Source organism: Balaenoptera physalus (assembly GCF_965194825.1).
Source record: "Balaenoptera physalus genome assembly, chromosome: 5".
Lineage (NCBI taxonomy): Eukaryota > Metazoa > Chordata > Mammalia > Artiodactyla > Balaenopteridae > Balaenoptera > Balaenoptera physalus.
Window position 1 is genome coordinate 43656078 of NC_138884.1, and position 13704 is coordinate 43669781.

Below are 13704 nucleotides of genomic sequence, written 5' to 3' on the forward strand. Positions count from 1 at the left end.
ATGGATGAGTGAACACATGTTTTAAGTTTAAATAAATTAATTAAAGTGTGCTTTGTGCTTCTTTTTTTACGATTCTCTTCTTTAGTTGATTTTTTTTCCATTAACCACCTACTGCATATTCTAGTTGTATCAGCCGAGAGGGTGGATGTACCATAGCAGACAGGTAACAGCCAAAGGCACTCTGAACCCGCTGCATGAATCAGCAGGACAAAACTCCATGTATAGGTATCACAGCCTGAAACCTAATTACCAACTCAAATTAAATACGGTTTATCACTGTTATTCTACAGCTCTGCCTTGTACCAATTCCTCCGTATCCCAGTGGCCACCCCAGTATTACTGACCTCCCAGCAGCACTGCCCAACAAAAATATATTTTGAGCCATATATGTAATTTGGGACTTTCTAGTAGCCATGTTGTTTAAAAAAAGTAAAAAGGAAGAGGAGAAATTAATTTTAATAGTAAAATTTTTAACCCAATATATTCCAACTATTATCATTTCAACTTGTAAACAATAGAAATGTATTAATGAAATACTTTTTTCATACTAAGTCTTCAAAATCTGTTGTGTAAGTCACATCACAGCACATCAGCACAATTCAGACTAGCCATATTTCCAGAGCCCCCTGGCCACAAGTGGCTGGTGACAGCTGTATTGGACAGTTGAGATATATTGCTGTTCTTATATTCCTATCTTCTAAAATTATTCCTCCTGCTTTCTCTTCCCAGTTAATGCCTTAGTCCAGGCTCTGGTTATTTCTTGCCTGGACTATGGCAACATGCTCCCCTGAAGATTATTCCTCTCATCACCGGTTAATCTCAGTTTCTAATCTTGCTGCCAAAACCACCTTCTCCATCATTCACCTTGATTATGCCATCCACCATCCTGTCCTGTCCATCACTCAGTGATCAAAGCCAAAGCCGTGGTCCTCTTCCTCGGAGAATTTCCTTAGAGAGCCTTAGGAAAGCTCACTTCCTTCCTGCGCCCCCTCCTGCTTCTTTCACTACCACACTTTCTCAAATCCCTGCACCGTTATCCCCCAAGCCACAACGTAGTTACACCTACCCTATCCTTACCCTGTGCCGTCCTTCCCCCTCCCCAGGCCAGCCTTAATCCCCCACCCCACTCCTGCCCCACGTCCCCACCAGGCAGGCTTCCTCTCTCCTGAAACTGCACCTCTTTGCTCTCCTTGCATTTCCCTTTGGTCAACCCTCTTCTCTCCTCTGGGAAAAACCTGAAATTCTCATTTGAGTTTCCTTTCCCCATTAGTTATCATCCAAACACCTCAACTTTCTCAGAGCTCATTCCCCTCCCACTTGACTTCTACTCTGTGGGTTCTACCCACCCAACCAGACTTAACGTCCTCTGGCCTTGCCTGGGCTTCCTTAAGCCCACACTCGGCCTATTGTTCTGCTCCCTCTTCACGTGCTCTGTCTGGGTGACCTTATCCGTGTTCATGGTGTCAAGTATCACCTCTCTGTTGCCCTGTTCGTAGCTCCTAAGATTGAGTCCTATATCCATTCCCTCCCACTGAGAGACAGAGACTGGCCTGCTTGTGTGTTTGCCTCCACAGCCCAGCACAATGAGAGCCACGGCCACTGGGGCTCAGTATGCTTGCCATGAGTGGATGAACTACTACTGCCACCATCTACCTTCTACCTTTGGCACTCAGACTTATGCCTGTGTTTTTAATGCTCTGCTCACTCTGCAAACTCCTGGGCTCTTACATTCTCCTGCAGGATCCCTTCCTAGGTGTGACACAGCCAGTTCAGTTCCCTCTGCACTCATCAACCATATTTACCAAGTTGCTTGCATGTAACAAGTCGTTTGCTAATGTTCTCATTTTATCTAATGTAGTTCCTATTTCTGTCTTCATTATTATTTTCCATGTTGTCAGTTTACGTCTACCACATCACAAATACAATATTCAGAAGAGAAAGCTGGAGTTTTCTATGATGTTCTTACCTTTGGAAACCAAATTACTGAAATGAAAATCAAATTGCCAATTTCCATCAGGTAAACCCCTCAAAGAACGATTGGTTTTCCCTTCAGCTGCTGGAAGCCAACCAACATAAATAATACATGACAACTTCATATGTAGGACGCTAACTTTATGGAGCTCAGGAGTATTAAGCATTATGTAGATGTACAAAGAAGTACTGAAATCCCTCATTATAAACAATAACCATACCTTATCTACTATGTGACTCATCAATCCATAAGATTTCTTGTACCTTTTTAAATCTCAAATGTCCAAGAAAGAAAACTATTCACCTCTTTGTTTTATACAACATACAAGATGTCAAAGTGAAACTGTCTCTTATCTGTGGAAGCTACCCAGTTCCCTGTAAGCTCAAAATTATAAATGTAAGTAAACATAGTTGTGTCCACACATATGAGTTAAAGCGTCTTCTGCCTTGGCCAACATTTTGGAAGCTTCTGCTTCTAGAGGGACTGACCAAGGTGCTAATGAGGTCGAAATTGAGGCTGACTGATGACTCCTGTATAGAGAGAAAAATGAGCAAGTCAACAAGCAAATCTCTCACTCATTACCAGGACTGCACCCTTAATTTCAGAGAAGCTCCGTGGATGACAACAAATCCAACCCCTCTGAAGGAATGACGTACATCATCCTGCAAGTGGGTGAGCAGTCAGTTACAGCACTATTTGTGGGGGAAAAAAAAAAAGAAAAAAGAAAAAAATACAGCATATTCATCAAGTGGACGCTCAAACACTATTCATGGACAACTATGACTTTAACACGGTACAATCACAGTCATTGCTATTGTGCACTTTGGTATGGATTGATGAAAGTCTTTGAAGTTAAATCAGGCTTCTCCTACCCCCCAAACATAAGACTGGGGTTGGCCCTTTTGTTGAAAAGTAACTCATAGGTTGAGTCTTGCTCCAAGTTAAAGAAGAAGAAGGTTTGTTTTGCTTCCCGCTTGGTTGCGTGATTTACTCCAGGGCTCTGCAACCAGAGAGGGAGAGGGCAGACTCTAATACACTGAGAGATGAGGGGCCAGGAGGTCTGGAGTGGTGGCTGCCCAGCAGGTCCTGTGGGCCTGCCGGTCATGCCTTCTCATGAGTAACTTAGTGACTGTCTCCTTTAGGGTGAACCCCATGGTGAAAGGAATAGACTGTAGCTGAGAACCTAGGTGGGATTTGTTTAAGAGAGGAAGAGTGGGAGGGTGGGGAGCAGGAAAGGAGAGAAATAGTGAAAGAGAGGGAGGAGGAAGAGGAGGAAAAAAAAAGAGGAAGAGGGGAAGAAAACAAGCAAAAGTAAGGCAGTTGAAAACCTGGTAATCTCTCTATTCAAGGAACTTAATAAACTTCATCTACTTTGGTGTGATAACCATGGGAAATTTGGAAGATTAGTCCTAAGTCAAACTGAGGAATCTCTGTATCTTATTTGCAATACACAGTAGCATAACAACAACAACAAATAAAAACTGGAACATTTACAAAGTGTTTCCCCTGCATTTTCTAACTTGATTCTCACAATGACCTCATTTCATTATCCACATTTTACAGACAAGGCACCTGAATTTATGGAGGATAAATTCTAAAGCAAGGATACACTGGGTCAAAGAGAAATATTATTAACTCAAAGATATATTTTATAATTACTCCTTCATTTAATCTTTTGGATCTTTTTGATTGTATTTTAGGAAAACATACTATAAATCTAGAGTCTTAACATGTTACTAGGAGCCAAGAATGAATTGCATTTCTGTGTTCTCCTCTCTGGCCATGAAGAAATTGTTGCTGCACCTTTACCAACTATAAACTGTGATATGTCTTTCACAACTATAAAATGTGGTGATGGTGTTCATCAGATTTAACTTAAAATGATATACTTTGCTATTTAAAACAAGATTCCAAAAATGGAGTAAAAAAGATAATATAAAAACTTATAAAATATTATGCTAGACCCTAGTAGCTAGAGGAATGTATTACTTTATAGGCCTTAATTTGTCCACTAATATTATACACTCACGTTTGGGAATGACGTGACCAAAATAAAAATCAAATGCCATGCTCTTATCAGACAAATATCACAAAGGATGACCGGTTTTCTCTTTAGCTACGATGTTTATGTTGACCATCTTACAAATTTTTAAATATTTTAAATTAACCAGTCTTGTAAATAAATAAGATCTTTATTTATGGTGTGAGTTAAGTTGCTCAGGAATCTACAGTGGTAACTCTAAACATTGCCCAGGTGTGCATGGCACATCCCTCCCTCATCTCCTCTCCCTCATCACCTCTCCCCTCCCCCTCCCTCTCCCATCTCCTCCCTCCCATCTCCTCTCCTAGGTCTCCCAGGCACCCCTGTTACCACCTGTCAAGTCTTCAGGCCTATTTCCCTCTTCACACTCATCACAAGATGATGTTTCTTTACTTGTGTTGGCTCTTTTCCCTTGAGAAGGTGAGCAACTTAATGGTAGGCTCCTACCACCAGAGTCTAACTCATAAAAAAGATAATAAATATTTGTTGAAAAATGAGACATGTCCTAACATTTTCACTTAAGTCCACAAGAACTTTGTGCCTTTTAAACTTTAAAGGTTTCATGGAAATAACCAAGTTACCTCTAAAAGAAGAGTATCATTTCTAATAGTCTCAATATCTAAAATCTTTGACCTAAGCACTGTACTAATTATTGGCTTTAATCTTCCAGCATCTTACCACATTTTCCAGATCAGAAGACTAAGGTTTAGAGAGGTTAAATAATTAGTACAAGTTTATATGAATAGGAAGTGATGAGAGCAAGATGGTAGAGAAACATGGCTTTATTTCCATGGAGTACTGTAGGGCTTTAAATTCACCCGTTCATCCAACAAACTTTTATTTAGAACCAGGTACTTGGTAGTTACTTGGTGGAATGTGGTCAGTGAGGAATACAAAATTGATTAACACATAGTTCCTGCCAGAGAGGAGCTCAGAGCTCACTCTCCCATGTGGAAACCCAAGATAGTCTTGTCCATGTTGAGTGTGTTCACTGTGAATGGGAGAGTTTGTTTCAATTGGGATTTAGCAGAGTTAAAGTCTGGGGAAAACACATACTATTAAGAAGTGACTTGTTGAGTGTTTTCAACACCTGGAAAGCGATATACAATAAATATCCAATAACTAGATTTGTCAAGTAATTAATTCACAGATTCAGAATGCACTACACTCTAGCTGCTTGGGAACCCACTTGTGGCAGGAAGTGTCACCAAACACACTGAGTCATTAAGTCTTCCTAGTTGGGTAAAGAAATTAGGTTCAGCCACCACATTGCTCAAATTGTTTCATGAAAGATTCTTCCAAACTTCAGTGTCTTACTTCTATCGATTCCTGGCCTCAGGAAATTAACCTTTTGACTCCTTGACTTTGCTTATATTTTATTTTACACTTGCGAAACCCAACTACTGTCCCATCTTTAGTCTAGTTTCACCTCTTCCTAGGAGCTGGTTTTTATCTCCTTATCTTGTTCAGGCTGCCTCCCAACCTCTGCTGTTTCGTTAGCCATTTAACTCATCCACCCCTGGATGTCTATGAGTGACCCAGGCTCAGCGGGGCAGCCGACAGGGGATGAGCAACAGCACCACAGAAATGGTACCTTGAACTGATGGGATTACGTAGGAGAGGAAAGAGTGAGCCAGTGAGAGTCATGGGTGCTCTGATGGAAAATGAGCCCCATGCCCCTCGGCCATTCTTCCATCCAGCTGGCCTCTAGCTGCTGGCCTCAGGGCAGGGCAATCTCTCTTGTCTAAAGTGTCTCCCAAACAACTCCAAGCACAAGTGAGGTTTCTCTCCAGCTTCTCTCACCTTCACCCCTGTTGCTTCCATCCTTCTTTCAGTGTGTAGCAGTGTATTCCATACTCTCTCACCACCAGATCTTAGCACGCAGTCCCCTGACTTGGATGAATCATCCCCTTCTGCCCTCCCTCCCCCACCTTCCTGGGTAACTTGCTGTCATTCAGGTCTCAGATGAACATGACTTCCTATGTGAACCTTCTCTAACAGCCTCCATCAGGCAAGAAAGATCCTGCTGCTCTGTGACCCCAAAGTTCCTTGTGCCTCTCTCCCTTCTCAGAGCTCTTTCATAATTACTTGTTTAATCAACTTTTATCTCCCTTATACTATACATTTTGTGAAGGCAGGACTCACCTCTCTCAAGCCTCCTAGTGTATCCCAGTGCCTAGCAGAGTTTGATACATAACTGAAACTAAGTAAATATTTGACTGAAAGAATATATAAATTCTTAGACATCAAGCTCTGCTCTCAGTTGACATCTGATACACCACCAGTCAAGCCTCAACAATTCAAAAATAACTTGGTCAAAATCTATGTTCACTAAGCTGCAACCACTTCCATCACCACAGGAAGCAGCTCATAGTTATGGATGAATGCAGATCTGAGAGGAGTGGCGTTCTGAGCTTGAGGAAGGACCCCCTCCTCACTGCCTACTTCAGCCAGTTTATGTGGAAATACACCCGGAACCAGACAGAACCTGGAATATAGTCCAGTGACTGTGAGGTCCTGAGTCGGTGAACTGATCAGTACTCGCTTTGTTGCAACTAAAGTAAACTGAATTCAAAACTGCATAAGTAAATAGGAAGGAAGGGAGGGACGGAGGGAGGAATGAGGGAGAGAGGGAGGAAGGGAGGGAAGGGAAGGTAAAAATAAAGTGGAATAGAATGAACACAATTTAAGAAGACCATTCACTTCGGTCAACTAAATTGTCAAGGGGAATAGCCACCTGGACCATCTAGTTCCAGAGTTATTTTATGCTTTCAGTCCAGGATAGTCCTCCTCCCAGCAGGAAAATCACTTTCATTTTTGAAGTGTTATAAGAGATGCTGAAAAATAAAACATGATTTGTTTAGACTAAGAAAACCTGGTAAAATGGCAGATAAACATCATTCCAGCATAAACTTTCCAATCAAATTGAAGACAAATCAGGAATTCCCTGGTGGTCCAGTGGTTAGGAATCCATGCTTCCCCTGCAGGGGGCACGTGTTCAATCCCTGGTCGGGTAACTAAGATCCCACATGCCTCGCAGCATGGCCCACCCCCCAAAAATAGTCAAAAAAATTGAAGACAAATTTTTCAAGTTTTTACTTTTTTATTTTTTTAATTTATTTATTTATTTATTTTTAGCTGTGTTGGGTCTTCGCTTCTGTGCGAGGGCTTTCTCTAGTTGCGGCGAGTGGGGGCCACTCTTCATTGTGGTGCACGGGCCTCTCACTATCGCTGCCTCTCTTGTTGCGGAGCACAGGCTCCAGACGTGCAGGCTCAGTAGTTGTGGCTCACGGGCCCAGTTGCTCCGCGGCATGATGGAATCTTCCCAGACCAGGGCTCGAACCCGTGTCCCCTGCATTGGCAGGCAGATTCTCAACCACTGCGTCACCAGGGAGGCCCTCAAGTTTTTATTTTTAATAAATATGCTAAGTTATAGTATTGTGAACTAATAACTATTATAAGTTTAAATGTGCATTTGGTACTTATATCAATTTAATTTATTGAGTATATCTACCCACCACATTTTACAGAAAAATGTTTGTAAAGGCTGTATATTATCAGTTAGCGTGCATATGGGAAAATAGGACTTTCCAATGAAAAGGATCAGTATTGGTTCAAAATTTTTCATTTCCTTGACAGTGCGTTTGAAAAACATTAGTCAATTAATTTAGAAAATCAAACCTCAGTTGCTTTGTTTAATTGGCAGCTTTTTTGTTGCTATTGTTTCCATTTTGTGTTGGGCATTTTGCTATAAAAAAGTTTTTTATAGCTAACTGTGCAAGGTAAGCATTACTCGTCCCATTTTATAGACAAAGAAGCAGAGACTCAGTTAAGCAACCCGCCCAGGGTCACACAGACAGGCCACACAATAAACTGACTCCAAACCAGGGTCCGTTGTAGTTCCTGTGCCCTTTCCTCAGACCTCAGGGCTTCAAGCAATATACTGTCACCTATCGGCAAGGGAGCTACTGCTGGATGGTGAATTGTTTGCCAGTGGTCCCGTTTCCAAGCCCTGTTTCATGTCTATCCATTATAGAAAGGAGATTCAAGTCTAGGTAGGTGATTAAATTAAATGACTTTTAAGGTCATTGAAGGATACAGAAACATTCTGAAATTTCATCACCAACTCTGGAAAAGCTCCACTTCCTCCAGGTGAGTATTCAAGCTAACAGGAGGTAGAAAAATATCTTCTCTCTGTATTACAGTCTTACAGTCTTAAAAAGAGAATGGGATGTGTTCTTTAGAAGGAAGCAAGATTCTAACATCCTGGCCTTCTATTTAGAATCAAAGAAAATAATAATGTCCTTACTGTTGCTTATGGGTTGAAATGTGTTCCCCCAAAAGAAATTGGAGTTCTAACCCCCAGGACTTGTGAATGTGACCTTACTTGGAAATAGGGTCTTTGCAGAAGATCAGGTTAAGATGAGGTCATTATTAGGGTGAGGCCCTAATCCAATAGGGCTGGTGTCCTTATAAAAAAGGGGAAATTTTGACACAGAGATAGACACGCGCACACACAAAACACCATGTGAATGTGAAAGCATAGGTCTGGGGAATGCATCTATAAGCCACAGAACACCAGAGATTGCCAGTAGTCCACCAGAAGCTGGGAGAGAGGCATGGAGCAGACTTGCCCTCAGACTGTTCCTCATGGAACAGACTCGGAAGAAACCAACCTTGGCAACACCTTGATCTCAACTTCTAGCCTCCAGAACTGTGAGACAAAAATTTCTCGAGTTTAACCCCCACCCAATCTGTGGTACTTTTGTTATGACAGACTAACACATTGTTAACTAACGTTTGTTTGTTTTTAACAGCTTTGTTGAGATATAATTCACATACCATACAATTCACCATTTTGAGAGTATACTATTCAATGTCTTTTAGTGTATTGACAGGGTTGTGCCACATCACCAATCTAATTTTAGAGTATTTTCATTTCCCGTGGAAGAAACCACATACCCATTAACAGTCAATTTCCATTCCTCAGCTACTCCCATCCTTCACCCACCTCCAGACCTAAGCAACCAGTACTCTACTTCCTGTCTCTATAAACTGCCTCTTCTGGACATTTCATACAAATGGAATCATACAATGTGTGATCTTTTGTGACAGGCTTCCTTTGCTCAGCACGTTTTCAAGGTTCAACAATTCATGTTGTAGTACGAATCAGTACTTCATTCATTTTCATGACAATGATTTCTGTGCTACAGATATTGCATATTTTATTTACCTATTTACTGGTTGATAGACATTTGGGTTGTTTCCACCTTTTGGCTATTGTGAACCATGCTGCTATAAACATTCACTTACAAGTGTTTGTGTTCACATACATTTTCATTTCTCTTTGATATGCACCGAGTGGAATTGCTGGGTCATATGGTAACTATGTTCAGTATGTTGCAAACTCTTTTCAAAGCAGCTGCACCCACCAGCATTGTGTGAAGCTTCCAGTTTCTCCACATTCTTGCCAACACTTGCTATTGTCTGTCTTTTTGATATAGCCATCTGCATGGGTGTGAAGTGATACCTCACTGTGGCTTAGGTTTACATTTCCCTAATGACCAATGATATTGAGCATCTTTTCCTGTGCTTATTAGACATTTGTATATCTTCTGTGGAGAAGTGTCTATTCAAAACTTCTGCCCTTTTTTTTTTTTTAACTCAATTTTATCTTAAGCAGTAATGTCCAGGAAATGATGTGTAGGATGTACTGGCTGGTTATTTTCTAATATGTTAAGGTAAATATGTAATTATTAAAAAGTACTAGTCCACACTTTGGAAAACTGCGTTTACTACCCCAGAGCTTCCCAATCAGTGTGCTGCAGCCTGTGTACTATTAATGAGGTACAGATGTCCCTGATGGCAAGCAGCCTCATCTGTTTAACTCAGTCTGCTAGATAAATGTTGGCTGCTGCCCATTTTAAGTTGAGTTATTTATTATTATTATTAAATTTGAGTTCTTTATATATAGAAGATACAAGTCCTTTATCAGATATAGAATATGCAAATGTTTTTTTCCCATTCTTTGGATTGGATTTAGTTTCTTGGTGGTATTGTGTGCCACACAAGAGTTTTTAACCTTGATATAGTCCAATTTATCTATTATTTTCTTTTGTTGCTTGTGTTTTAGGGTCATTTCTAAGGAACCATTGACCCAATTACTATGTTTTCTTTTAAGAATTTTATATTTAAACCTTTTACGTTTAGTGCTAGAATCCATTTTGGGTTATTTTTGTATGTATGGACTGGGTAGGGATCTAACATCTTTCTTTTGCATGTGGATATCCAGCTGTTCTAGCACCATTTGTTGAAAAGACTATTTTATACCCATTTAATTGTCTTGGTACTATTGCCAAAATCAATTGATTATCAATTAAGGATTTATTTTTGAACTTTCAATTCTGTTCCCTTTACTTATATGTCTTTCCTAAGCCAGTGCCACATTGTCTTGATTACTGTAACCTCATAGCAAGTTGTGAAATTGGAAAATGCGAGTCCTTCAACTTTGTGCTTTTTCAAGATTATTTTGACTATTCTGGGTCTCTTGCATTTGCATATAAATTATAGGATCCCACTTACCATCTTCTACAAAAAAGACAGCTGGGATTTTGACAGGGATTGCCTTGAATCTATAGATAAATTTGGGAAGTACCTTAACAATATCGTCTGGTGATCCATGAAAATATAGGATGTCTTTACATTTATTTTGATCTTTAATTTCTTTCAATAATGTTTTGTAGTGTTCAGTGTATAAGTCTTGTACTTCTTTTGTTAAATTTATACCCAAGTATTTTATTCTTTTTGATGCTATTGGAAATGTAATTTTTTGGTTAATTTTATTTTTTAGAATGTTCATTCTTAGTGTTACTGGCCAGAGCCAGAACTGAACTCAGGTTCGGCTGCTTGTCACTCAAAAGTCAATGTTTGAGAGACAAGGGTTGGTGGAAAAAGAAAGATGCTTTATTCAGGAAGCTGGCAACCTGGGAAGATGGCGGACTAGCATCCACCAAACCAGCTCCAAGTTGCCAGTCAGAGTGCAAGAGCTTTTAAAGTAAATCTGCAAGGACACACAGGTGGGGGTTATGTGCAGAACAGCACAGTCAGTTCCGAGAATCATCTTAAAATTGGTCATGCAATGTTCTGGTCAAGGTCATCTTGATTGTTTTAAGCAGTTAATCTTCAGCTCCAGGGTTGTTTTTTTCCCATTCCCTTGAGGCCAGTTCCTGGAATTGTCCTAGCCATAGATTTAGTACTACTCAAGATGGAGTAGCTTATGTCATGGCTACAGTCTGGTCAACATGCAGTTAGCTTTTTCCCTCTGGTGGCAGTTTTAGTATCTGCAAAACAACTCAGGAATGTGCATCTGACAGTGTTATCTATGTCCTTCAGGGAGGAACTAAAGATTCTGTGACTGCTATATGGCCAATTTACTGTTTAAATTGTTACCAGTTCTCTTGGCCTAATAGCTATTTTTGTCATACATGTCTATATCTTTTCAATCATTAATTCTTGAGCAATGCTTTGTGACTCAGGGGATGCCCCTAGGAGACTAAAGCCTTTTTCTGCAAACAAGAAACAGGGGACATGGAAGGGCTTTTGTACCTGGGAGATTCCCACAGTGTCCTGCTTGGTTTCATTAGTGTATAGAAACACAATTTATTTTTGTATATTGGTCTTGTATTCTGCAACCTGGATAAACCCATTTAATTATTCTAATTAGTTTTAGTGGATTCTTTAGGATTTTTTAATATAAAAGATTATGCCATCTGCAAATGGAGGTAATTTTACTTCTTCTTTTCCAATCTGGGTACGTTTTATTTCTTTTTCTTGCTCAATTAGCCTGCCTAGAACCTCCATTACTATGATAAATAGAAGTGGCAAGAACAGACATCCTTGTTCTGTTCCTAATCTTACAGGAAAAGCCATTAGTATTTCACCATTAAATATGTTAGCTGTGGGTTTATGGTAGATGCCCTTTATCAGGTTGAGGTAGTTCCCTTCTAGTGCTAGTTTGTTGAGTGTTTTCATCACAATAGTGTTGGATTTTTGTTGAATGCTTTTTTCTCTTTTTTCATTGAGATGATCACATGGTTTTTATTCTTTTATTCTATTAACATGATGTTTATTGGTTTGGGGATGTTAAACTAACCTTACGTTTCTGGGATAAATCCCACTGATGTTGGTATATAATCCTTTTTATATGTTACTGGATTTGGTTTGCTAGTATATTCTCGTGGATTTTTGCATCTATAGTCATAAGGGATATTGGCCTGTAGTTTTCCTTTCTTGTGATATTATTGCCTGGTTTTGGTATCAGCATAATACTGGTCTCATAGAATGTGTGTTAACTGAATGATAAACAAGTTACTATTTTTTTCTCTCTCTCTCTCTCAAGTCACTGCCAAGTGTTTTCACTTTCTTGAAAAGTCTGTGTACCTATAGGTATTCTGATTTTGGTCAACAACTGATTGAACATTTATCCACTTAATACTTACATTGAAATAACTTTTAGGCCTTTTTTTGTCAACCCATTCTGGTTTCAGCCCCAAATAGTCATGTTTTCATTTTATTTAGCTTTCCTAGTAACCCCAGACACTGTGTAGGAACTGGGGAGGCTACTATGAGTAAGATAACCACTACGACAGTCCTTGAGGATTTCCAGTCTACTGGGGGACACAGACAAGTAAAGTGGCCTTTGCAATGCAGTGTGCTGAGAGCCATGATAGGGGAAGAACAGTGTTAAGAGAGTACATCAGAGAAGTGCCCATGTCAGACTTGGAGAGAAGAGATCAGAAAATGATCGCCAGAAATGTCTGATCTGAGACAGGAGAACATGTGGGAATTAGTTAGTTAGGTGAAGAGGACGAAAGTTCTTAGAGAAGAAAGATTGTTCTAGGCATCAGGAAGAGAAAATAAAAATGCCAAGAGGAAGGAGAGAACAAGGCTCTTTGCAGGGCTGAGCAGCTCTGTATGGACCCAGCTGGAGCAGTGCAAGTAGGATCCATTGAGACAAAACCTTGTAACCATATGAAAAATTGTTATAACAATAAAGTAAAATATCTTCACTAGAACCATGGACAGAGCTGGAAGTATCATTGGAAACAACTCTGTGCAAACTCTCCCTCATTTCACGGATCTCTCTGTGACATACTGATTAAGGATCCTATAGCTGCTGCCTAAACCATCAAGGAAGGAGCAGGCAACAAGCTCTAATGGTTAGAAAGTTCTTTCAGAGTTTGAGTTATTAAAAAAATTTTCTATAACTTTATCTCCTAGTAAAGTTCTTCCATCTGGGGCAGTAAAGAATGCCTCACCCTCTTTTACAGAAAACCATCTCAGATATTTGAAGACAACTTTGATATTTCTATTTAGTCCTATTGTCACCAACCAGTGCTTTCCACAAGACCCTCTGTAATGATGAAAATGTTCTATAATCTACTCTGTCAAGTGTGTCAGTAGCTACATGTAGCCAGTCACTCCCATACTCGATAGACCTGCTCTAGACTAGGTCTCTACATTCACTTACACTATTTTTGTGTCATTATTGCTAGGCCTTAAGCCATTCCTAGTTACTGTTTTGAATCCAAATGCACCACAATAAACATGATATGCTTTTCCGTGTGCAGCCAACCAAGCAGTCAAATAAGATGATTGATTACCTTCTCTGCAGTTTGGGCTTGCCAATAAT